Here is a 26,763-nt window from a genome sequence, read left to right on the forward strand (position 1 = left end):
GAACAAATAAGAATAATTGTACGTAACGTGAACAACGCGATACATTTTAGGTACACGCTTTTCAAATAGGTTATTTTTTATTTTTTATTTGTACTTTACAATTTGTCCAGCTGAACATTTGGTACATTTTTCTAACATAATTGATAAATAACACGTGGTTGGCTACTCCCTGCAGGATAGCATCTTCGAGTTTGAATATTTTATTTCTTTAGTGAGGTTAGGTTGGAGTGTTTTTTCAAAAAGGCAGTAACAGTTGGTTAACCTTTCTATTCTTGCAGATTCCACGATTTTCCATTGTTTCTATAGGCTGCTCACAGGATACAAGAAAATGTTTGGAAGAAAAGTTAAACGATTTGGAATATGCAAATGTATGTTGCTTTTATCAAAAAGGGAAAAGTTTAAGAGAGCTTGATCATTATCGATGTTTCTACCTTCATATTTAACGACGTTAAATGATAAATTCATCCAACAACGATCAGGTAAAAAATTAATGATAATTTAATTACAGTGTAGACAACGTTGTGTCACCAAAAACGTCAAATTTTTTAGTAGATTTTCGAAATTTTATTTGTTGATGGGTCAGAAAATTTTCTACTTTTTGCATTGATATATATTGTAATTATGAAGAAACAAAAAGTTAAAAATACAGAAAACCGAATTGATTCTAATTTGCAACACTGCAAGCACTAATCCTGTTTGTCCCTATGCAACTTATACAAAAACAAAAGATACACTTTTTTCGATATCTTCTTTTCATTTTTTATTACAAAAATATAGTTTACAATGTGGCGAGTAAGAATTGTTATAAAATTGGTGATATTCAGCGTGCGTGTGTTGCAACATGTGCATCGCATATGGCACTTGCATTCTGTTACATTTACCAAATTGTAAAGTACAAATTAGATAATAATAAAGAAAAACACATTCTGTTATACAGTAAACGCTATTAGTAATTATTTACAAATGTAAAATTCCTCTTAAATTCTGTACCACGGTGTGTCCCTATAAAAAAAAAATAAGATTTTTAAATTTTCCCACTTACAGTGTCGTTTACAAGGAATCTTCAGTTTACAAGCTACGTATTGGCTTGGCAACAAAGTGATTGCGGATTTTGTCAATACCATCCAATGACAAAATCCGCAATCACTTAGTTGCCAACCTAATACATGCTTCTTTGCAGATAACACGATGGCGCATAATTTCCAACGGTACCGAGAAACTTGGTCGTGCAGCAACGACCTTAGTTTCACTTTTACCACACCATTGCCTCTCTCACTCTCGTAGCTTAAACGATGTGCAGCCTACACGGTGCACAGTCATCCGAAATTCTTGCGAGCAAAAAACCGAATGAACAAAAAGTGAGAGAAAAAAGGCGTTTTTCCAGCAGACCAATTCCAATATCGCGTACGATATGGTTTGTCGAGATTGAACGATGCACGTGGTCGTTCGTGGTCGTCGCCGCCTGCAGGGTGAAAAATACTTGTGCGGCCGAGCGTGCCACGTAAGTAAGTACTCGATCGGTCTGGCCCGAGAAGGCATCGATCTCGCCATTGATCGATCGATCCGGAGGTCTCGGATAAGATGCTGTCGTCGTCCTGGTCTCGACCTGCTCGTCGTCCAACACAGGGTGGACCACACGCGTTGTGTCGCCTCTCTGACCTTCTCTCCGTCTCTCCTTCGCTGCCTGTGCTCTTGGTTCGCTCCATTCTCTTCTTTCTCTCCTTTCTCTAGCTCTCCTTTCTCTAGCTCTCCTCTGATTCACCGCTCCACTCTCACTTCGATTCTCCTCTCTCCTATCGTTGCTCTCTTTCCTGCCTTTCGCTCGCTACCACCATCCATTGTGAGTCCCTTTTCTTCTGGTTCAACGATCGTGCACGCGCGCGTCTTGCTCGAAAGGTGGAAGGTGAAAAAAGCGCAGGGTGCAATAGAGGAAGGACGAATAAAACGCTGCATATTGTGTGCAAGCGACCTGAATTTACAAAATCTTTTTCTCTTTGCAATTTCGTTAGAGGCTCGGACAGAAGAGTTGCGAGGAATGACCTCTGTTACTTTATTCGCACTCCGATTGCGATTTTTTTCCGAATTTCGTTTACACGTCGTTTGGTAAAGTAGTCTTTGGAAGTTGTAAGAGGAATCGAGTCGTTTGATCGAATTTTCGTACGGTTGTTCTATTTTAAAGAGGGCTGAAACACTTTGGTGAGTCGCTGTAGGGTAACCTAACCTAACATGGAACAGCTGATATGAGAAACATCGTAAATAGAGCAACATGCTTTCCTTGCGGCGAAAATAACTAATATATATAATACTACCACTATAAAAATTAATAGACGTTCGTTAATAAGACGTTGAAGGGTCTTAGAGTGACAGAAAATGTGAAACGCTGCGAGTTTAAGAAACGCTACACTTAGGTTATGTAACACCTGCTATGCAACACCTAGGAAATTTGTAAAGAAATCTCAGGTAACTTTGTTTCTTCTATGAAAAATGTATATTTATATAAATAAAGAAGGATCGGATATCTTCCATTCTTTAGCTTATATTATATCACATTTATTTTCTTTGTTTCGTACAGGTTGAACCACGAACCTGCAGCACATTCTTCGTGATCCCAACGAAAACAGCAAATATATCGGACCTATTTTTCACTATTATTCCCTCTTTTTTCGTAATCGTCGCCATGGAATAAATATAATATAATCCTCTACCATCATCATCATTGACATGTTGTATGTTGCGTACATCTCAACGTACTCCTCCATATTTGGCACGTAGGTATTTCGACAGAAAAATAATAATTATATTAGAAAGAAAATAAACTGAAATAAAAATATAATAAATTTCCCTTAGAATAAACAAATGCGTTTAATGACAAGTCGTGTAAAAGTGGTATTTTTTAAGGTTTCTTCGCTGAGAAGAAATCGCCATTCAACTCGCCTCTCAAAAACTTGACAGATCTCCAAATAAAATTCGAACGTGGATATTTTTTAGCTTGAAGGAAATAAAATTGTTAAGTAAACACAATGAAACTCTGTTTTCCTGAAAACGAAGCCTCAAACGTAAAAAACGTATTCTACATTTTACACATATTCTTTCACGTAGATCCTAGCGCTCCTCGGTTGTGCTATCGGTTCTGGGACACCCTGTATATATATATATATATACAATATAACATATAACAAATGATACTGAAATTAAAGAGAAAAGAGAGGGAAAAATCTATGCAACCGAAAACTTTTGCACGCCACTGTATACGCGTTTCTTCCGTTTTGTTTCACCTTCTTTTCTTTTCCTTTGCTTCTTGGCAGAACCGCGCGTAAAAACGCCCTCGCTCGCGTCGTTCTTGCGCGCGCCGGACGTTATTTATACTGTACGATTGGCCAACTTTTTCTGCCTGTTCTTTCCGTCTGTCTTCTTCTCCGGCGGAATTCTCATTCTTAGCTGTGCAACGTTACGCCGCGAGTTGCACACGTTCGACATTCCTCCGCGTGCCGCTCGCCGAGGGTGCTAATTGATTACGCAAGCCATTCGCTCGAGAAGTTGGAGACCCTTTCGCTCCGGATCGTAGCGCACGTTCGATAAAATAGATAAATAAGTGGTATTTTCGAGGTACGTGGGGAATTTCGTTTTAAGAATTCCCTAGGGGGCGCGTAGTTCAAATCAAGCGACAAGTATATAAGTCGAAGGGAGGGCCGACTCTCCTGTTATGAATTTTACGAAAAAGGTAAAGCAAAACGAGGAAGAATTATATTTCTGTTGGATAAAACATTAACAATTCGTCGGTGGAAAAGGTATTGTTATTAAAAATTGAATATTAACCTTACCAGGTTTTGAAATTCAATTTCAAATTGTGCATTCGCCGTTGTTTCTTTTGCTCATCTGACTTTATGTAAATTGTAGTATTAACAATTAACAAGACAGTAATGAATTTACAGAAAGTTAGATGAACGTGGAATTTTAAAATAAATTTCAAAACCCGTCGTTTGACCGAGTCTGTTGAGGTTAGTGTTTCAGCAGGTCTTTTAGGGTCATCCTTTTTTGGAAGGGAGGAGGTTGTTTCTTAGAACGACAAGTGATACATATTTATGAAAAGATTGTACCTATTAAGAAATTAGAGTCGATTACAATTTTATTAGCACCCAGTTATTTCCTATTAGAAATTAATTACACTTTCATGATAATTCAATTAATAGGAAAGTCTATGTTCTGAAGCCTGGGTTATCCTCAAGCTAATAAACGAGCGTAAATACGATACAATATGGGAAATAAGTTGCTTCTACAGTGGCGATCTCCCGTGCAGTCGGACGAGATTGTTGTTACTAGTTCGAACAACGATCTTATTATCTCATTTAATTCGTTAATCTCATAATTATTAATCATTTATTGTTTCTATATAATTACACGTAGGACCATCGGCGAGCCATCAAGAAACTACTCCGGAGAACGCAACAATTAACGTTAATCACCGCTTAAATGGGTAAAAAGAAGGGCACAATGGCAATGGACAATTAGCCTGTGCGTCTCGCTCCTGGCGCATGATCACCGTGCAAACGTTAAGAGCAGCTCTCGCCACTCCTCATTCGCCGGGTTCTAATCGACCTTAATTTCCCCGTGAAACACTAAATCTACCCTCAAACGGGTTGCCTGGCTAGCCTCAATAAAGCAAGAAGGGAAACGGCTTCGAACACCGATCATTACCGTCTCAGTTCAGCTTGCACCGATCTCAGCTCACCATGGGCTCGCCTTCGGATTCCGCATACTATTTATTACAGCGTAACAATATCTTTCATTACCTTTACCTATAATAACACCTATTCATCTTTGAGAGCCGCTCTCCTTTCCCTGGAACCGTTTCTTTCCAAAGGAATCCTCGTCGCGATCCTCCAATATCACGCATACATAGAGAAATGGTAGGCAGAGTGAAGGAGAAGAGGAAGAGAAAGAGCAAGAGAAGGAAGAAGAAGACGAAAGAAGAGAAGATAGAGAAGGAGGAGGAGGAGGAGGACAGGAGACAACAACGGTTGCTCCTGGACGGAGGACGAAGGAGGGCAAAAGCAGCCACGCCACGGAGGATGAGGATTCCCCTCGGCCAGCGAGCAGCGAGAGAAAGAGAGAGGGCCACCCACGTCGAGGGCGCAAAGGCGATATTTAGCGGAAGGCAAATCTCTCTGGGGCCACCCACGTCGGCTCCTTGGTTCGTCGTCGGGGCTACCTTATTTCAGGGTGCAACCAAGACGGCTGTGTTGCCTCTCTGTGCTACGGTGCGTGAGCCACTAGCCCGGTAGACGCGATACTCCAGGGACGACCGATCCAGTCACAGTGCCCTGATTCCTTTCGATGTTATCCCGAATGACAGCCACGAAATTTGTCGGGTATCGTTGGACAAGATAGTAGACCTGAAAAACAGGATCTTTGCTTGGCCAAACGATGCGTTTGGAAGATACAGGTTTCTACGTACACTATCGTGCGTTGGTGTTTGCACGTTTCCGAATTGTATGAAATTGTTGCAAGTATGTAAAATGTATTGGGTTGTCCGAAAAGTTTCTTTTCCTATATAAGGAAATAATAGACGCATGACATTTCTGTTTTGTATTATTTTATTGAATTACGTATAGTATATTTTTTTCTATTAAAATATTTAAAGACCACAACATTTGGCAGATTAGCTTTCGTGTTTGTGTAAAGATGCGTTGTTGTGAAAGACATGTTTGCAAGAGGAAGACACTTTTTGGACAAGCTAATGCTTCGAATAAAACTCTTGAACTTAAACGCGGTGCCAATTTCGCTGCGATTTCCAGAGGAACAATGTCAGTTACGACACACTGCGCTTACGCAGCATTTTGTACACTTGTATATATTTTGTATATACCAGTGTATATATACAGTAGGCTAAAAGTTTTGAAAGCAACAAGTGTGTACAGTAATTTGCTCGGCGATGTTCAAACGCGTCAGTGTTGTACATGATGAGGATAAAGGTTCATCACGTTGTGCTAGTCATCGTATGTGTATATATTTTTTCTTTTGCACTAACAGGCTTTATTTAGGCGATATTCATTGGCGTAAAACGAATCCCGTGTACAATATTAGTTAACAAGTATAACTGAGTAACAGAGTGTATAGTGCACAGCCCACCGATTTACTTGCTAACGCACAGTCCAAACCGCTGTATCTAGAAACGTGAAATTTGGATGGTATACATGTTTTATGACGTAGGCTTGGGGTAATATAAAATTTTTGCAAATACGAACCCTGGGAGGGATAAAAAAGGGGTACCATTTTTTTTTAAAGGACATACATATCTCACGAATTGCTGGGATTAGTCACGTGAAATTCGACACGCGGACTACTCATTGAAGGTAAACAAACACGTGTTCGAGTGTTTTTGGAAATTCAATTCCTAACGGGTGTTCTAACAGAGGGTAACACAGAAATTCGAGTATCATATAGTTAGTATGTTATAGTATATGGCAGCTAGTTGGAACAAATAAAGAAGCGATGATTGAAGGTGAGTATCGAAATACTTGTGCAGAGTAGTGGACATAAATCTTCACTCATGCAGTTAGTATGGCGCTTATTTGGCAATTAATACAGCAACGTGAATATGAACGAGCTATATACAAAATTGTACGGGGAGAAAAATAAATCAACAGATAGTGTGGAAATATGATGTGGAGATATCAATGAAGTTTCGTGGTTTCTTTGTTTCGAATGCAGCGATTATGACAGCATCAGCACAGTAGGGTTTTTGTTAATTAAGCCAAACGTATTGGCGATTTTAACGTCGTAAGGGCAGTCACGACAATATAAACTCTGATTATACACTTGCACATTGAAATTTTAATGCACGAGTTGCCAGTACGTTATATGTAATTTGATAATAAGGCGATTAGCAGAAAATTGCAGTGCGGCTGGTTGAAAATGACCTGTTTATAAGAGCATTTTTATGGCTACCGCGTATAGTAGATTCCGTATAATAATTTGCAAATTGCTCGTAATGCGACGTACGATGACATAAGAAACGATAATACCGTTAGTTACTAAATAAACTATAAACATTTCACGCCCCATTCCAAAGATGACAATCGTTTACGATCATGTCGACTACCGATGATTTAAATTTCCCTCCTTCAAATTTTCCTCGTTCTTCGGTGTCCGCTGTTAGGAAAATTAGATTCTCATAGACTAATCGTTTCAATTTTTATTTCAATATACAGAATTGGACACATGTCTTTAATAACTTCATAGTAACTATTGGCAACTAAGTGATTGCGGATTTTGTCAATACCACCTAATGACAAAATCCGCAATCACTTAGTTGCCAACACAATAGACTGGTATGCAAATTTATGCAAACTCATATTTTCATGAACGCGATTTTAAGGAAATGGAACGTAAGCAGAACATCTGTACATTTATCGTTAGTAAATATCGTAATTTATTATTTTCATTTTACTTGGAAGTATCAGCACTCGAAAACACGTGCAACATGTTTTCTAAGCTTTCGGAACGTCGATGTTGAATCTCAATATTATAAACGTTGTATACAAAATACAAGAATACAAACTAATATTAAACGTCGTGAAATTAAGTAACTCGGTTTAAATTGAGTGTTGATAATCTGTGAATAAATGAACGATTGTCTACGTTGTATATATATATTCTATATCAACGTAGTGAAACAACTCACACGTTGCTGTTTCTATTGTTATTACTGTTGTTCATTAGCAGTTGCAGGTGCTTCGTTGTACTTGCAAAAATAATTCTTATACCTACATAGTGAAACAACTAACATATTGCTGTTTCTATTGTTATTACTGTTGTTCATTAGCAGTTGCAGGTGCATCGTTGTACTTGCAAAAATAATTCTTATGCCAACGTAGTGAAACAACTCACACGTTGCTGTTTCTATTATTGTTATTGTTGTTCATTAGCAATTGCAGCTGCATCGTTGTACTTGCAAAAATAATTCTTATGCCAGACGTAGTGAAACAACTCACACGTTGCTGTTTCTATTGTTGTTATTGTTGTTCATTAGCAATTGCAGCTGCATCGTTGTACTTGCAAAAATAATTCTTATGCCAGACGTAGTGAAACAACTCACACGTTGCTGTTTCTATTGTTGTTATTGTTGTTCATTAGCAATTGCAGCTGCATCGTTGTACTTGCAAAAATAATTCTTATGCCAGACGTAGTGAAACAACTCACACGTTGCTGTTTCTATTGTTGTTATTGTTGTTCATTAGCAGTTGCAGCTGCATCGTTGTACTTGCAAAAATAATTCTTATACCAACGTAGTGAAACAACTCACACATTGCTGCTTCTATTGTTATTATTGTTGTGCATTAGCAGTTGCAGGTGCATCGTTATACTTGCAAAAGGGAAGTGTCGTCAGAGGAAGATAAATCCTGTTATACCATTTATCTCTTTCCTCGGCCAGTGTTTTTTATCCGCGCGAAGCAGGAGACAGGACTCGTCCTAATTGCTAATTGCGTGACTCCCTCCATCCATCCAGCTCGTAACCGTGAATCATCAGCAACAAAATGTCAAATAAAATCAGTGTAGCAGAGCCACGTTATCCTATCACAAGCTTCGCTCGGAATAATCGCAACAAAATGAAATTAAAATTTGCCCAAAAATTGCACAAGCAAATAGCAACTCGCGACTGTTTATAAAAATTCATATTTTTACGAACGTAATTAGAAAAATAGGAATAAACAGAAATATGTAAAATAGACATATAGAAATATAAAATTTCCATACGAATTTTAATACACAAATAAAAAACATGTAAAATTTTCGCGAGAAAACAAGGTGTTGCAGAAGATTCTGGGAACGAGCAATTCCTTTGCTTTTGCTGTCGTCCAACTAGCGGCGTTTCTGGTTTCACATGCGCCATTGCATTTCTAAAAAAGACACAATCGTACGGATGTAGCGCTCTTCCGATCGTTCATCATTTTTCTGTAGCTATACGAAGTTATAACATGAAACAGTTGCATGGACCACCCTGTATACGTATTGTATCATAAGCATCTTTAAATGTCACATAAACGCACAAACATCCGCAGTCTAACGGCAGAAGCAAACAGACGAGAAAGAACGAGTGGTCGCGACAGGAAGTCCGATACGATTTGAATGACAGTGATCGGTGGTGTTTTGTAAACGCGTCAGGAACGCAGCCACAATCTAACGAGAACGTTTCCATGAAATTCCCCGGGGATTTTATTTTATTTACCGATCGATCCCACGAGGCGGTTCAGGGATGTCTACGTCCCACAAAAAAAGATCTTACAACTACATAAAAGAGAGAGGGAGGGGGAAAGAGAGACAGCAAGAACTATTTCTGTTGCTCTGCCTCATTCCTCATGAAATTCTTTTTATTATTTAATTTCCACTTTACAATTTGTCCAGCTGGACAATTGGTAAATTTTTCTAACCTAATTGCTGAATAACATGTGGGTGGCTAACCCCACCGGGATACCATCTTCGAGTTTGTCTATTTTAAGCAGTCAAAGTTTTTTCTTTTTTTTTATTATTATTATTTAATTTGTACTTTACAATTTGTCCAGCTGGACATTTGTTAAATTTTTCTAACCTAATTGCTGAATATCATGTGGGTGGCTACCCCCACCGGGATACCATCTTCGAGTTTGTCTATTTTAAGCAGTCAAAGCTTTTTCTTTTTTTTATTATTATTATTTAATTTGTACTTTGCAATTTGTCCAGCTGGACATTTGGTAAATTTTTCTAACTTAATTGCTGCATAACATGTGGATGGTATCATCTTCGAGTCCCATGAAATGAACGTGTGCGTTTTCGAGTTGGAGAAGAGAATGGAAAGGAAGTCCGTGATTTACGACAATTTGCGAAAAGTCGAGATACACGGCTTCTAAAAATCGGATAAGTTAATTACCGTGCCGTACACGGCGATGTAATTGAATGAAATTGGCCCGGAAAATCATTTAATAAGCTTTAATGAGGCTCCGCAGGCTGGGAGGGCCAGTGTGCCGCTCAACACGGAACGAGAATCATTCGGGTCGCAATAAATTCTCTGTTCGTTTGGTCTCGCGTGTAAGTGCATTTTAAATGATGGAAAGTAAAGCATGATCGGTAGACGAGGAAAGACGTGCGTTTGATTATAAGGCTGACGATCGGGTCGGAAAGGGACGTACGTGTCCGTGAAACCACGTGTCTCTGATAATTCGAAGGGAAAGAGAAACATAATGAAACGTTGGTATATGGCAGAGCAGATCTATAATTAGTTGGAAATATAAATTATAGGTTATTATCGATGTAATTGTTGAAAAAGGGATATTTTGCATTCTTTGTTGAATAAAATAATACGGACAAAATGGGTTGCCTGTGGACAAAGAGAAACTTTGTACTTGCATGCTATTCGCGCAAATTAAACTATCCAAGTTTCAATATCGCTAATTTCAGCCAATTTATTACTCGATGCAGGATACTTTCGAACGTTTAATTCTGCTTTTATTTGCACAACAAAGCGTTACCGGGAATCTCACGTCTTACCTTGTCTCTCCTTGAAAGTAATGTTTTTTTTTATTATTTAATTTGTACTTTACAATTTGTCCAGCTGAACATTTGGTAAATTTGTTTAACTTAATTGCTAAATAACATGTGGATGGCTATCCCCAGCAGGATACCATCTTCGAGTTTGATTATTTTATTTCTTTAGTGAGGTTAGTGGCGTGTTTTCTTTTTAGTCTTCTTTCTATGAGAATACAGTAATGTAAATAGCAAAAACTAATTTCCCCTTACTCTGCTTTTATTCCCACAGGGAACATTACGGGTAACGTAACTTTCTTCTTGTTTCGCATTGATGATATTATAAACAGTAAAAATACCAAACGATAACATAACCAAATAATATTTGTGCTGCCATTTACCGAATGTCCAGCTGGACAAATTGTAAGGTACAAATTAAATAATGAAACCTGCTGTTTGATATTTAATATTGAAATTGTAGCGAGAAATAACAAATACTAAAAGCTTTCTTTATTATTATTTATTATTATCGTCGAAACGAGGTTCAGTTGCTTAGGTCGTCAAGATACAAACTGAAGCTAGAAAAATTTACCAAATGTTTAGCTGGACAAATTGTAAGGTACAAATTAAATAATGAAACCTGCTGTTTGATATTTAATATTGAAATTGTAGCGAGAAATAACAAATACTAAAAGCTTTCTTTATTATTATTTATTATTATCGTCGAAACGAGGATCAATTGCTTAGGTCGTCAAGATACAAACTTAAGCTAGAAAAATTTACCAAATGTTTAGCTGGACAAATTATAAGGTACAAATTAAATAATGAAACCTGCTGTTTGATATTTAATATTGAAATTGTAGTGAGAAATAACAAATACTAAAAGTTTTCTTTATTATTATTTATTATTATCGTCGAAACGAGGATCAATTGCTTAGGTCGTCAAGATACAAACTCAAGCTAGAGAAATTTACCAAATGTTTAGCTGGACAAATTGTAAGGTACAAATTAAATAATGAAAAAAAAAAAATATAAAATCGTTTACTGTTTGGTGACGATATCTGTCGAACGAAAGCGTCCTTGGAGCTGGCGCAGATTTTCCATGCGACGCGACGTTTGGCAACCGGTGTTTAGGGCGAAAAAACGTGGTCCTGTTGCGGCGTAGCCGAGGGCAACCACGTGGTCTCGGTTAATACCGTCGAAAACGCGAAGATGGCAGCCAGAGACAAGCAACAAGTGGAAGGAAAGATGAGCGCGGGTTCTGCCGGCCGCAGAACGTCATTACGTGCACTGCACGGAATAACACGTTGCATTCGTCTTTGCGTACACGCCGGACATTGTGAGCGAGGTAAATTAATAATTGGAGCATTTAACGCAGACGGACTGGTCGCCTGCAAACGTGTATTTGCAACGTGCATACGTCTCGCAGTGTGATGTACATTTGAAATTATAATGCTGAAGCGGATCGCGCAGCGATGGGATGCGATCGGGAACGGGAAAGAAGAGGAAAAGAAAACCGAATCAGCAGGTACAGGGAGGGAAAGAGAGAGAGAGAGAAAGAAATTGATATAGGAAGAAACGCTTATGGCGGATCTTATTTCTTTCGGTTTACGACATGGTATGCAAGGGGCGCTGCTAGTCTGTGATTGAAATTAATTCGTACTTTCTAGTGACAGATTTTTATCTACGATAATGGCATTGTGACGTTAACGAGGCTGCAAGATACCAGCAGAACTCGTTTCTTTCCATGTAGTTTCTATGCATTAAGATTCGTGCAACAGCGTATCACAAGTCTATCAATCCATCACTTTTTTTCTCTCGTTATCCCATAGATTGCCTGCAATCTGTTCCGTCGGACATCGAACAGCTTGTTATATCGGTTCAGGTTAGCGTGTCGATGCTACTCCGATCGATCTATCACTAGTCTATCATGGAAATTAATTTCTACTTGCTAACTTGTATCCGCGATAATATTAGTATTGTAACGTCAATGGGGATGCAGCATACGAAGCTGAGTTACGTGTTCTTTCCTTAATTCGTGTTATGCAGATTTTCCTCCTGCATAGTCTGTTGCGCGTACTCTTCGTCGTAAATATGGACTTACGTATCCGCTATCCATAGTCCGCTCACGGCTATCGTTTACGTTCCTCATTTTTACTCGATGGAAAAAGCACTTAAGTAGTTACATGCGTATATACGTAAGTTGATTCAACCAGCAATAACGTCTCCTGTCAAGCTGTAAGATATTGGTTCAACATTGTCTCGCTCGTGCATGTAACGATTGCGTGATGCTCGATAGTGTCACGAGACCGTGACGAGACTATCGCTTACATCGCTTCAGTTTTACTCGGAAGAGAAGGTGGCTGCGTATGTACAAGCACCTATATAGGTTGGTTCGAACGACAGTAACGTTTTGCGTCAAGCTGCAAGATATTGGTGCAACGTTGTTTCATCGGTACGTGTAACGATCGCACGAGACTCGACAGTGACACGGGATGCTGATAAGAATCGGTGAAATCGGTAGTGACGGGTTGGACGGAATGAACAATCTGTCGTGAGATGAGGCTTGGGAAAAATGTTTCTCATTTTTATATTTTTTTATTTAATTTGTAGTTTACAATTTGTCCAGCTGGATATTCGGTACATTTTTCTAGCTGTTTCCCATTTGCGACTAGTTGGGTGGGAATTGCCAAGTAACGCGACTAGGTGCCTTTTAAGGGAACTATACATCTTTTAAAAGGAAGCAATTTTCAATTAAATTTGATATTAAATTTAAGTTAAATTAAATTTTAAAACCGGTCACTTGACTAGGCCTGGCTGTAGTTAATTAAAGTTAACTTTAGTTTTAACACGCTAATGAAACCGTCATGGCATTTCTTATAAAAAGTTACTGACCTATTTATTCCGAAAAGCTGTTAGTATCGAAGAAAAAAATACTGCAGAAGCCAAGGAACATAAATAAAACAATGAAATTTTGGGTATCTGTGAAATATTAAGATCTTTATAATATTAATTATTTGTAGTAAGAATGTATTATAAATTACAACATTATATATTAGTTTAGTATTGTATGACTTTGTAAGTTAATAGCATTATATATTAAAACGTCCTTCGTCGAGAGTCCTGACACTTTTAGCAACAAAACGACGTTCAGTCTCGCGCGATTGTTATGGGTGTGGAAATGGCACGTGTGTATGTCGTACATTTACTTTGCAGTCGCACGCGCCTCTTCTGTCGCGATGAGTCGCGGCAGCAGGAATGGAAATTGTGCCATATACGACGATGGGTTTTGTAGTAGCTCGCGACTAGTCGGAAATATAAAAAGGGCCACACGTACTATACCCACGTGCAGAACAATCGCGTACCATCGAAAGTCATATTCTGCTGTTAGAACGTGTGATGAGCGTACTAAGCACGTTCAATATATAATACTATATGTCGATAATATATAACAATAATACTATAACGATAAGCGATATTGTAGTATATAATACCGTTAATATAAATAATTAATATTATACCTATGAGAAATTTTCTCACCAAACATATGTTTAGTTGTGTTTATTCGACTGAAAATTTAATGATTTTATTTACATTCTTGCTGTTCAGTAGTAACAGTTTTTAGACATAAATAAGAAATGATTTAAAAAATCCATTAAGAAATATAAGCTGCATCTCCCGAACGATTCTCACAACACGTTCACGAAGATCGGAAGTGACACGAGATTTACGACACGGTCAGATGCGACTGGCTATTTTTTTTATTTAATTTGCATATTTTATTTATTAACTTCTATAAATAATAAAAAAAGAAAAAACTTTGACTGCTTAAAATAGACAAATAGAATGGACAAATTGTAAAGTACAAATTAAATAACAAAAGAAAACTTTATTACAGTAGTTGTAGCATTAGTTAAATCATGTACAACTTTCAAACTTGATTTTCCCCAAAAACGAAGCGTCCTACGACGAAAACTTATTCCCAATCTTCGACACATTTTTTCACGCAGAATCACCTCCTGTCCGGTTCCACTACGATTACTATACCTGCCTAACCCTACCCATACGTAATAACGTACATAATAACAAAGCAAGGGGCATACGTGTGGCATTAGCATAGCAAGAAAAAGTAAACAACCGGACAACGAAAGGGAAAGAAAGCTAACGTGCTTTTATCTGCCCAACGCGATACGACTCACGCGGATCGACAAGATTAATTGCATCGGCGAAAAGAATGTTTTGTAGGAGGCCGTTGTCGGTTGGACGCATTTGCCTAATTCGATCGTTTCTACGCGGGTAGGATATTCCCTTGTTGAGTGAAGCAAAGGTAGATAAATAAAAATGAGAATCGGCCCGTTTCCACTTACGCAACGGGCCCAGGCTGTCCCATTGGCGATTCGGCCCGTGTCCGCTCTCTGTTATCAAGGGTCTGGTGACGGCCAGGCTACGTTTCCTGCGACTTGTAACGCGTTTCGAAAATTTGCGAGAAGAAGGAGGCGCGCAACGTGTCGGCCGCGTTAAGCGCCGACCACCCGGCCGCGCCACGACGGAAGTGGTATCCTGCTCGGCGCTGACCGAGCGATATTTGCAGTCGGCGAGCGTGCTCGCCACAAAATTTGCCTAATAGGCTCGTATCTAAGCGAAGCATGCGCAGATGTCGCGCGTCGCGTTAACTTGCCGCGCGATGAAATTGATTTACGAGGTGAGCGCCACGTGTTGGCTGAAAATGTATGAGCGGCGGTAGATACCTGCTCATTTGCGGCGACATAATTGCAACGTCGTACGCATAGGTGCGCTGCAGGGTTAAATAGCGGTAGAATTACGAGTTTGTTATTTACCTTGTTGTACAGAGCGTTCCACGAAATTGGGTCAGGTTAGTTGTTTGAAAGGGACAGCAGAGAGAAATTTTATTAGTGAAAATTAGATGGTTTACGGTGATGTTTCGCGTAATAAGTATGTTTGACGTGGAAGTGGTGGTGTTTTGTAGCTGCCAGGCGCGTCTCTCATTTTCTTCACAGAAATTACGTATTCTTTTCACACTAAAACATGGGTTTTTGTAATCCTTCGCGATACAGCGTGTTAAAATATTTGGGGGAAACATTGGTTGCTTTCGAAACTGCCATTTAAAGTACTAGTTTCTTCTATCGTTACAAACTCAAACTTCTTCATTTCTTCGCATTTCTGGTGTATAATGATCGGTAGGTGTGTTACGATGGATTGTGCTACACGATATACCGTAAGAGTACTGAGAGAAGCATGTAAACCAGAAGTCAGTTCAAACCGCAACACAGAGATTAAGTTTCATGAATAAAATAAATAGATAAATAGTAAATGCCATATCTGGTATCTTTGGTCAAAGAAAGATGATTTTTAGCAAGAGAGAGTGAGACAATAAAACTACACCAGTATATTTAAAACAAATCCGTAGACTTCTTGTAGAAAATACTGTTTTTTTTTTTTTTTTTTTTTATTTAATTTGTACTTTACAATTTGTTCAGCTGGGCATTTGATAAATCTTTCTAACTTAATTGCTAAATAACATGTGGACCCCCAGTGGCTTTTTGATGTAAGTGTCATCAAAAACATCATGTGCTATAAATAATTTGCATACAAGCAAAAAATATATATATTTTCGATATGCTTTTTTTATCTTTATTACTAAGTATAGTTTACAATGGTGTGAGTAGGAATTGTTATAAAATTGATGATGTTCAGTATGCATGTGTTGCAGCATGTGTGTCGTCTAATGGCACTTACCTTCTTCTGTACATAATAAACACTATTTACACAATTTAATCCAGTTAGTAGTTATTTACAAATGAAAATTGCTCTCGAATTCTGTACTACAGCATTTCCATTACCATGTACAATAGGACGATAAAAAGAAAACATTTTCTAATTTTCACATTTACTTTACGTTTTCTACAAGAAATCTTCATATCGGTGTACATTAATCGACATTACAAAAAGGGTTGGTAATTAAGTGATTGCGGATTTTGTCATTAGGTTGTATTGACAAAATCCGCAATCACTTAATTGCCAAGCCAATAGTTAGCTGTTGCGACCTCTTTGAAAAATGTGTACGTAAAATGTGTAAGAAAAAGTATGAGTGACGACGAGTATACTCGTCAAACACAGAGTACATGGTATAATACAGAATCAAGTTACAACGAAATGACTGTTTTGCTTTTTCATGGTAACGGGGAATATTGCTATTTCTTCGTGACGAGTATACTCGTCAAACACAGAGTACATGTTATAACATAGAATCAAGTTACAATGAAATGACTGTTTTACTTTTTCATGGTAACGCGGAATATTGGTATTTCTTCGTGACGAGTATACTCGTCAAACACAGAGTACATGTTATAATACAGAATCAAGTTACAACAAAATGACTGTCCTGCTTTCTCGTGGTAACGAGGAATATTGCCATTTCTTCGTGACGAGTATACTCGTCAAACACAGAGTACATGTTATAATACAGAATCAAGTTACAACGAAATGACTGTTTTGCTTTTTCATGGTAACGGGGAATATTGCCATTTCTTCGTGACGAGTATACTCGTCAAACACAGAGTACATGTTATAACATAGAATCAAGTTACAGCGAAATGACTGTTTGCTTCTTCATGGTAACGCGGAATATTGCCATTTCTTCGTGACGAGTATACTCGTCAAACACAGAGTACATGTTATAATATAGAATCAAGTTACAACGAAATGATTGTCCTGCTTTCTCGTGGTAACGGGGAATATTGCCATTTCTTCGTGACGAGTATACTCGTCGAAAGCAGCCAGCCGCTGGAAACCTGTCAACGTTTCCTCCACTAAACCGTCGTGATCACATCGTGTAACCAGCGATCGAGGTTTGAAAATAATAAAAATGGAGCGAGTCGTAGCGACACGCCGTCGTCTTAATTTAAAGTTTGAGAATAATAAAAATGGAGCGAATCGTAGCGACACGCCGTCGTCTTAATTTAAATCTCGAGCGCGCCAGTCGACGTGTCTCCTCTCGGCCGAAAATACTTGCTATAAAATTTCCAGAATGATTAATCGCGCGCTCGAAGGAATTACGCCACGAAGAAATACGACAGAAGCGTCGCGGCGTTTACACAGCGTTTCGATCGCTCGGATCCGGCTGCGAGATAAAATTTCAATTATATAATTTCTGGCTGTGGTCTTCGGGCCGCTGCCCCGCCGCCGTACGGCTCACAATTCATCGTTAGTACTGTATTTCCATCGGCTGGCAGCTAACGATTTCAAGCGGATACGTCGCCGAGCTACGTAACAGCGACGGGGTGTGCGTACAAATGCGTGTACGTCTTATCGAGCTATCTAATCCTCGTATTCCTCGATCGTGGACCACCCAGGTAGTACACCGCGGAAGTTGGCACGCACGATTTGCACACGCACACGTAGCCGCGGAACGCGCTAGCCTGTCGCCGTTCATATACACGGTGTACTCTTATATAAATCGACGTTGTTTCTTGCGAGAAGCGGATGCTAACTTTGGCGGAGTTGAAAATAGTCTGCAAAGGTGGGAGATTTGAGAATTATCAATAGCCGGTAGACAGTGGCTTTTAAGTTACAGTTAGCTGTTGCGATCACTTTTAGAGTAAATGGATAGACAGAGTTTTTTTTTTATTGAATTTGTACTTTACAATTTGTCCAGTTGGACATTCGGTGAATTCTGAATTGATCTTTATATTGTTTCTATTGTTCGGTAGACTTATACGAACGTAAAGCTCAATGTAACACGGTAATAAGGCTGTATACGTTCATATGAACTGTTTTTGCTGTTTTCATGTGCAGAATCTTTGCCAGTAGGTGCTCGTTAAAGGATATCTTGTATTACCGCAAAATTATATATTTTAGAAAATCAAAATTGTTGTATCATGTGTATGTACCGGGTGCGGTTGAATAATATGTACAAGCCACGAGGTCGGTTGCTTTAGAAAAACTAAGAAAAAAATATATTTACATAGGTAAATATTAACTTGTATTATAAGGACAGATGTAGGTAGTTGTATGTGTATGTAACAGAGTTTGAGCTAATTTATGGTCATTGTTATGATTTACTTATTGTGTATATGTTTCTGTTTATGAGTAAGGTTATGTCTATTGTTCTCTGGTTCACTTTTTGTTATAGGTAGTTGTATATGTATGTAATAGAGTTTGGGATAATTTGTGATCATTGTTATGATTTATTTATTGTGTATATGTTTCTGTTTATGAGTAAGTTTATGTTCATTGTCCTTTGGTTCAGTTTTAGTTGTATGTTTATGTAATAGAGTTTGAGCTAATTTGTGATCATTGCTATGATTTATTTATTGTGTTTTTGCTTATGAGTAAGTTTATGTCTATTGTCCTCTGGTTCACTTTTGATTATAGGTAGTTGTATGTGTATGTAATAGAGTTTGAACTAATTTGTGATCATTGCTATGATTTATTTATTGTGTATGTGTTTCTGTTTATGAGTAAGTTTATGTTCATTGTCCTCTGGTTCAGTTTTAGTTGTATGTTTATGTAACAGAGTTTGAGCTAATTTGTGATCATTGCTATGATTTATTTATTGTGTTTTTGCTTATGAGTAAGTTTATGTCTATTGTTCTCTGGTTCACTTTTTGTTATAGGTAGTTGTATATGTATGTAATAGAGTTTGGGATAATTTGTGATCATTGTTATGATTTATTTATTGTGTATGTGTTTCTGTTTATGAGTAAGTTTATGTTCATTGTCCTCTGGTTCAGTTTTAGTTGTATGTTTATGTAACAGAGTTTGAGCTAATTTGTGATCATTGCTATGATTTATTTATTGTGTTTTTGCTTATGAGTAAGTTTATGTCTATTGTCCTCTGGTTCACTTTTGATTATAGGTAGTTGTATGTGTATGTAATAGAGTTTGAACTAATTTGTGATCATTGCTATGATTTATTTATTGTGTATGTGTTTCTGTTTATGAGTAAGTTTATGTTCATTGTCCTCTGGTTCAGTTTTAGTTGTATGTTTATGTAATAGAGTTTGGGATAATTTGTGATCATTGCTATGATTTATTTATTGTGTTTCTGTTTATGAGTAAGTTTATGTCCATTGTTCTCTGGTTCAGTTTTAGTTGTATGTTTATGTAACAGAGTTTGAGCTAATTTGTGATCATTGCTATGATTTATTTATTGTGTTTCTGTTTATGAGTAAGTTTATGTTTATTGTCCTCTGGTTTACTTTTGGTTATAGGTAGTTGTATGTGTATGTAATAGAGTTTGAGCTAATTTGTGATCATTGCTATGATTTGTGTGTATTTATTTTATTGTTTATGTGTTTCTGTTTATTAGTAAGTTTATGTTTATCGTTCCCTGGTTCAGTTCTTCTCCTTTTATTTTTCTTTCTGCCTAAGTTTTCTATTGGATTGGCAACTAAGTGATTGCGGATTTTCTCAATACCACCTAATGACAAGATCCGCAACCACTTAGTTGCCAACTCAATATTTCTGTTTATCCGTAAGTTTTACGGTTATTACCCTATCTTGTAACGTAAATGGAAGTTTCTTCTTTTCATTTTTAATTTCTGCTTTACAGTTTGTCCAGACTGGACATTTGGTAAATTTCTCTAACTTTAATAGATGGTAGTGATCGCAAAGGCGGAAGATAAATTGAAATAAACAATTCTACTTGGATATATCCATTCTCCTACTAGTGTACTCTTTTATTTCTTCACTTTCATACTAACATGCAGCCATAATGAAAAATTCACGTGCACGGTTTACTCTTAAGACTCAGCAGCATTTCCAATAAGAACTGAATGTCAACTTGGAATCTTTGACGTATACAAAAATTGTAGACTCGACATAAAGTTCACTTTATCTCGCAAATTACCAGCTCGCGGATGTTCATCGTATAATACGAAAACCGCATAACGTCGACCGTAAGAAAAAGAGAAAAGAGCGAAAGATAACTCGGCTGTCGTATTCCATCAGCAAACAATTTTCCACTTACCAAAGTAACCCCCTTTCTCACTTTCTGCAAACTCTGCAAATTGGATCTTTCGAACACCCCGTATAGACATGGAGCCGCCAAGGCCGTGTGTTGCACGTGCCAGCGTCGAACGAAAGAAAGTGTGGATGGTCGTAGCGAATAAGCGATAGTAACGCAACGTTTATTAATCACCTTCGGATAATTACGTTGGTGTAGCCGATCGATCGTCAACGTTTCTCACACCTGCCTATCGTTTCTCTCTTCGTCCGACGAAACGTCAGCTAAGATCGTGTTACATTGGTTCGTCTACGAGATTGTACGCTATTCAGCGCGTCGTAGTCCGCTGAAGGACTCGAAGAGAGTGAACAAGCGATACAACGTATCCCCCTAATCTCACGAAAGAGCCGGCTGATTAATGGATAACAAGCGGCACCGTGGAAAAAACGAAGAAGACGATAGAGAAAAAAGAGAAAGAGAGGGAAAAAGAAATCGTTGTCCCGGTTCGATTCGCCCGGCTCTCGAGTAATGTGTCAGAGCCGTTGAAGGGGTTAAAGGGGAGCAACGAAGTATCGGATCGAGGTAAAGTGCGAAGTAGAGACGGCCCCTTATAATAGCGCGGCTCGTTGGGTGGTCCAGCAAGGCCACCGTGGGTGGCCCACTCACCAACACCGTTTCGATATTAAACACGGCCACGTGTAACGTGTGTATGTATATATGGCCGGTGATACAGGCACGCACACGAATCCGCGGGGCCGCGTTTAACCGCAATATATCATCTTACTTAGCACCGAAGCGGTGAGACTGCAGCCGGTGGCCCGCGGACCAGCAACGTAACAAGTATGTTCCGTGTCCACTTTACAACGATAATGTTGCTGTATTTATGCACGAGACAGATAAGATGCTTTCTCCTCGGTCATTTTCGTCTTCTTCTGCTGTATAACATGTACACCACCCGCAAAGTAGAAATTTCGCGCCGTGGTTCTTCTCTTTCCCCACTTTTCCTGTCTCTTTTTCTTATGTCGTATTAGCTCTCTTTCCTTAGGATTCTTCTTTCTTTCTTTTTCACTGCCTTTCGATCTTTGTGTTCGACTCGTGCCTCGTCCAACAGCCTCACGACGATGTAAGCGTTTTTTAACGACCATGTAAATCGCTGCAACACAGACCACATTGAATACGTGTAAATATAAATGGAAAAAGGAGAAACTTGACTCGGCAGCGATAAAGCCAAGGGTGGTTGGTTGGCTTTCGTCTGGGCAGAAGGGTTTCGTGGTTCGAGTGCGTTTCCGCTGGGAAAATGGCGGCTTCGATTAAGCACAGCTGATTGGGTTGGCAACTAAGTTATTGCGGATTTTGGCATTAGGTGGTATTGGCAAAATCCGCAATCACTTAGTTGCCAACCTAATAATTAAAAATAAGTGAACTGAAATTTATCAGATGGATGAAAATATATGCAGGATGTAAGGTGACGTGTAAAAATATTATACGAAATTGTTATTATATTGAAGAAAAAGAAGACAAGTATGAGAAGTTGAGGATGCTGAAGCTTAACGAGCACGAATCGTGAGCCTGAGCAATGTTTTAATGTATGAGAAGGAAAAAACATTTTGGTTTGTTAAATTCTTTATTGCAGTTAGGAAGACAGAAGGAAAGAATATTCGAGTTGATAGTTGAACGTATGAAGACGCACAATGATAATTAAAAAATATATTCTAATTACTAAAACTATATTCTAATCCTTAGGACATGTTGAAGTAATTATTTCAAGAATAACTTTTGTATATTCGTGACCTGGAGACCGCTGTTACGAAGAGAATAGAATTTAGTGATGAAAATTCAAAGTAACGAGAGGTCCATATTATTATGCCCTTGAATATAAATTTTGTTTTTAGGTTACAAGCTCTAAAAACAAAAGAGCTGTACGTAGATTTTTATTGCTTTAAATATATGAACGTGCTCCTTATCAGCTTCCTATTGTATTGTAACACTAAAAGAATGAGAACCTGGATCAGCATAAACTATACCTGTACTTATACCTATACTTATTTCAATGTATTTTTTTCTTACAAATTCATTCACCTGTTGCTCTATCAGTTAACCTCAACAGGAAAGTTCTTTGCTATAAATATATGACCTATTACCTTCTATTGTATTGTAACACTGTAAGAATGAGGGTCAGGGCCAGCATACACTATACCTATACTTATGTCAATGTATTTTTCTCTTACAAATTCATCCACTCGTTGCTCTATCAGTTAAGCTCAACAGGAAACTCCTTTGTCATAAATGTATGACCTATTACCTTCTATTGTACTGTAACACTAAAAGAGTGAAGACCTGGATCAGCATAAACTATACATGTACTTATACTTATTTCAATGTATTTTTCTATTACAAATTCATCCACTTGTTGTTCTATCAATTAACCTCAGCAATCAGAATCGAAGACTTGTTAAATGTCAAACGTTAAATTTCGTGGGATGGAGAAGAACTTTCTCTGGTTTGAAATCATTTTGGAAATTTAATTTGTTTCCATTATAGTAAGATCTTGCGTGTACGAGAAAATTTTATATTTTTTTCGCTAGTATAGTCGAAATTCATCGGAGAAAGAGTTGCATTTGCAGAATGTGGAATTTGTAGAATTGTGTGTGCTACCTGTTAGTCGTAGGGAAAGCTGAATGAAAACAATTGATTTAAATTTGCAAACACTTTAAGTAAATATCTGTATAAAAGAAATATATATTCGTTGAAAATGTTCTGTTTACTTTTGTTACAGAAGCATATTTTCTCATGTCGTCAGTAACAGTTGTTATGAAATTGCTGATATTTAGCGTGCGTGTGTTGAAGCACATGTACCGTGTGAACCTGCCTGAAAAACAAGAAATATGTTTGTTCAAAGTGTTCTTTTTACTTTTGTTACGAAAGTATGTTTTCTCATGTTGCGAGTAAGAGTTGCTATGAAATTGACGATGTTTAATGTCCATGTGTTGCAACATGTGCAACGCTTAATGTCACTTACATTGTTTTGCCCTGTAAACACTATTTGCACAATTTAACGCTATTAGCAGTTACTTACAAGTGGAAATTCCTCCGAATTTTTCATTTTTCCACCTACGGATCTTGTCCTTCAGGAAGAACCTCAAACTCAAAGCGCAGGAATTTTCATTATTTTAAATTACCGTGTCGCGTATCGTAAACCTTTCGTCAAATTCTCGCGACTAGAACTGTCATTTACAATATCCAACTAAAATGATAAAAAAATTCTAAAATCCAGAACATCTCAACATTGTTAACAACCATCGAACTAACCTGCCAGATCAGGTAGCAAGCAAATGACCAGTTAGCAATTTTCACTTAAAATTGCACACTCATCGTCGCTTCTTTTCTCCTAAAATCTAACATCATACAAATTCCTATACAAACAAAAATCGACATATAGATCAGTCAGATAATAGTAGCAAGGTTAGAGTTAACCTGTTGCAACGTACACTCGTCGCTTCTCAAAACTAAGACATCGGGTCTCGTGCTCGTCCGCTGCTTATCTCTCACTGGAATTCTTCTATTCCCAAGGACCATGCTGATTATCATCCGACAGTAAATAGATGCCGAGGTAGTTTTTCAAGAAGCCAGCAAAACGTAGCGAATGACAAAGCGAGCAGGCGCCCCACATTCGCTTTGCAATGGCCAACGTGGGGAGTCGTGATCCTGTCGACGGACAATGAGATGAAAAATAAAGTGCTGGACCAGGTCGGGTTAAAGGCTTCGTTGCTTACATACGAGCCGGCCCTCTCTCTTTCCTATCCCCCTCCTTCTCCTCTCTCTCTTTTCCGTTTTCGTTGTCCCCTGTCCTTACGTCCCTCGCCCCGGATTCCGCTAAGTCAATTCCGTTGAGGATACGGCAGAGGCGTCAGACGACCTGGGTGGTCTGCATCCTACGCAAACAGAGTATACAAGCGGATACACGCTGGTTGAACAGGTAGTGCTCACGAAAATTTACTGACTTTGCGGATTTCGTGCATGCTGCACGCGGCGAGCCTAACTTTTGGAACAATGCCTGTCCCCTCCCCCTGCTCGTCGTATTTTTACGCGTTCCACCCCTACGCAGATCTGTCGACAAAAGCCGTGCGTGGACGATGGAAAACGGCCAGAACGAGAGCACGGAGACAATGCGAGTCTGCCTTCTTTTGCGGCGATATGCTTGGGTTAAACTGGTTGTTCGGTTAGAGCTGCCACGAGGTTTGGTCGTACGGAGCCGCGATCCTGCAACTTATTTTATGGGGGCCGCTGGTAATGGCGCTTCTGCTTGAGAAATTCGACGCGGCTGAAACCGCGAATCCCCGCGCTATGTTATTTTTATGCCACTTGGTGCTGCGCTTTATGGACGTATCGCGTGTCTGTTGCAACATCTGTTGATTAGCTACAAAGGAAGAAGATGTTGGATGATAAAAATCATCTACATTTTGATAAATATGATTTTTCCAGCTTGTACGTATTTTTGTATTTTTGCGCCTTTAAATTGAAATGTTGGAATATTTCTATTTCAATTCGGAGAATTGCTGCTACTTCGTCCTTCGACCACCTGCATATCCGTTTTTCGTCGGTCGAACGCATAATTGCCATGGTCCGCCGCCTCTTTAACTTTGGCGTTTACGTACGTTGAGCGAAACCAGCTGCAAGAAGAAGCTTAAAAAGCTATCTGCCTGAAAAGCTGAACGTCCTTGTACGAAGCTTCTGCACGTGGAATTTTCCTCAGTCGATCCTCTTTTACTCAGAAATCTCGACAAGTCGAATGATTTTGCCTCTTGAAAAACCCTGAAGAACCCAATACTTGTCGCAGTGTGAAGTAATTACTTGAAGGGAAAACTCTAAACTTTTCTTTCGTATATCCGTGACCTGGTAGGAAGAAATAAAATGAGAAAGAAAAAATTCCAAATAAGCGGAGGTGCATATTATTGTGTCCTTGAACATAAATTTTGTTTTCAGTTACAAAGTCTAGAAACAAAAAAGCTATAAGTAGATTTCTACTACTGTTTCTTGTAGTCTTCAGCCAGAGCTACAAGATTAACTTTTTGATAATGTCCTTTGCTACAAATATATGAACACGCTCCCTATCAACTTCCTATTATACTGTAACACTAAAAGAATGAGGACCTGGATCAGCATAAACTATACCTGTACTTATACCTATACTTATTTCAATGTATTTTTCTCTTACAAATTCATCCACCTGTTGCTCTATCAGTTAACCTCAACAGGAAAGTCCTTTGCTATAAATGTATGACCTATTACCTTCTATTGTATTATAACACTAAAAGAATGAGGACCTGGATCAGCATAAACTATACCTGTACTTATACCTATACTTATTTCAATGTATTTTTATCTTACAAATTCATCCACCTGTTGCTCTATCAGTTAACATCAACAGGAAAGTTCTTTGCTATAAATATATGACCTATTACCTTCTATTGTATTGTAACACTGTAAGAATGAGGGTCAGGGCCAGCATACACTATACCTATACTTATGTCAATGTATTTTTCTCTTACAAATTCATCCACTCGTTGCTCTATCAGTTAACCTCAACAGGAAAGTCCTTTGCTATAAATATGTGATCTATTATCTTCTATTGTGCTGTAACACTGTAAGAATGAGGGTCAGGACCAGCATACACTATACCTATACTTATTTCAATATATTTTTCTTTTACAAATTCATCCACTCGTTGCTCTATCAGTTAACCTCAACAGGAAAGTCCTTTGCTATAAATATATGACCTATTACCTTCTATTGTGCTGTAACACTGTAAGAATGAGGGTCAGGACCAGCATACACTATACCTATACTTATTTCAATATATTTTCTCTTACAAATTCATGCACTCGTTGCTCTATCAGTTAACCTCAACACTAACAGCTGTTCGTCATTTTTCAATTGATTCGTCACCGCCATCGCAAAATTCTGCATCGAATCAGTGTGCAGCCACGCGCCTAACGTTACGCACGTTCTATCGTTGTTGCAAAATAACTGGCAGGAGAAAAATATCGTGGAATGGAACGACAAGGACGAAGAAACTATTGGCAAAACTTCTCGCGGGTATCGCATGTCGAGACCACCGTCAAACTCACCCGCAACGAGCATGCGAACCCATATACATACTTGTGCAGCTGCTGGCGTATCTTGGATGCGGCGCGACACTTATAGAGGCAAGCAATGCTAATTCAAACAAAGTTATCGTTCGGTAGATATATATTTAATTCTTTTCTCATTTACATACGAGTACGATGGCAGCCTCA

General features: G+C 38.4%; 2 long non-coding RNA genes across 2 annotated transcripts in view; both read right to left on the reverse strand.

Annotated features, from left to right (window-relative positions):
- LOC126926053 (uncharacterized) overlaps positions 1 to 26,763 on the reverse strand; it is a 149,845-nt gene that overhangs the window by 110,773 nt on the left and 12,309 nt on the right. The window lies entirely within an intron of this gene.
- Positions 22,862 to 26,414, reverse strand: LOC126926068 (uncharacterized). Its single transcript, XR_007714250.1, has 5 exons — positions 26,210 to 26,414; positions 24,469 to 25,714; positions 24,241 to 24,399; positions 23,777 to 24,172; positions 22,862 to 23,711 (listed from the first exon to the last, which is right to left on the reverse strand). It is a non-coding gene; the product is annotated as an uncharacterized LOC126926068 (long non-coding RNA).

The sequence above is a fragment of the Bombus affinis genome, chromosome 17 (genome assembly GCF_024516045.1).
Source record: "Bombus affinis isolate iyBomAffi1 chromosome 17, iyBomAffi1.2, whole genome shotgun sequence".
In the NCBI taxonomy this organism is placed as follows: Eukaryota; Metazoa; Arthropoda; class Insecta; order Hymenoptera; family Apidae; genus Bombus; species Bombus affinis.